Source organism: Mizuhopecten yessoensis, unplaced genomic scaffold (genome assembly GCF_002113885.1).
Source record: "Mizuhopecten yessoensis strain PY_sf001 unplaced genomic scaffold, ASM211388v2 scaffold7149, whole genome shotgun sequence".
NCBI lineage: Eukaryota > Metazoa > Mollusca > Bivalvia > Pectinida > Pectinidae > Mizuhopecten > Mizuhopecten yessoensis.
The window spans coordinates 37,191-38,425 of record NW_018406905.1 but is presented as its reverse complement, the minus strand read 5'-3'; the positions used below and the strand labels follow the sequence as shown (position 1 = coordinate 38,425).

Here is a 1,235-nt window from a genome sequence, read left to right as displayed (position 1 = left end):
GTTGTATGTCGTTTTTTGTGGGATTTTTTATATGTTGTGTTTACTTTGAGAATGAAGCGCAAGGGACACTTGTAGGAGATTGGTTTTCCATTCCCTTATATAGTTCATTATATACAGTAAAACACTTTTTGAAGCACAGAAAAGATATTGAATTCGTACTCCAAAGTGAAACCGTCTTATAACTCCACATGACCTCTGAATTATTTTTCTACAGCTGAACACATTGATAGCAAACCTTATTGGGCCTATCCAACTCTTTTTCCGCACATACCCCTTTTTGTTTTAAATTGACTTCTTTTCAAGCACGATTTCGTACATGTAATAAGTGTGCTCAAATGAGGTTTGTCTTACTTAACGATAACTCGCAACGGAATGCTCCAGTATTCACATAAGGTACCACACTTACAAATATGTGAAACGTTTAGAAAGGTGCGTCTTTAATGAATCCTCTGGCTTTTACTCTTACAGAATTTGTTAATTCGGTCTTTACTTATTTAAAATAGTAATGTACTTTTGATTAATAAAACAATTGACATACCTGGGATTTGAGTTTCTATTTAGATGTTGTTCTTCAATAAGTTTCTCTTTAGTTTGCAATGGTTTTCTTGGAGGACGTGGTGGTGGGTGGTTCGAAACATCGTCAAGTAGGTCAGCATTGATATCCTGTATACCATCTTGTCTGGGGATAGCCATGTGTGGCGTTGTGTGGTTGAATATAATCACAAACATAAACTAATGTTCACTTCCGCCAGTTTGTCATTGTAATAAAATTTCTCCTGAAACGTCACTGCGACTTAGATATTATATTATCCTACACATAGTATTAATATATATGCCAAGGAGACAATATCAGGAGAATACTACACGAATATGGGATTATAGTTTACAATCACACACCTCCAGATGTTTACAAAGTATTAACAAGTGTTAATGATCTTACATGCTATTTGTAGCATCTATACAAACCCCTTGTCGTGAATACACAGTGTAAAATGAAGTCATGTGAGATGACTCACTGCCTAATATTTACAACTTCCAGTAACGTGATCACCAGACTATGTACACTGTTGTATAATGATATAATTCTATTGCGTAATATGTCAAAGTATAGTTTCTTCTTCCTTTCTTAGCGTAGTGTTGTAGTAAGCTTATCTTGAGTTTGCAATGGTTTTCTTGGAGGAAGTTCTATAGCGTTATATGTCGAAGCTAAACAATCGTCGACTGATACCTCATCT

At 35.1% G+C, this 1,235-nt stretch overlaps 1 protein-coding gene across 1 annotated transcript in view; it reads right to left on the bottom strand.

The window, feature by feature from the left end:
- Positions 1-1,235, bottom strand: part of LOC110453185 — a 5,982-nt gene extending 4,747 nt beyond the window's left edge. Inside the window, exon 1 of the mRNA XM_021502034.1 lies at positions 539-1,235. The gene's annotated coding sequence lies outside the window, so the exon portion shown is untranslated. The remainder of the gene's footprint in view (positions 1-538) is intronic.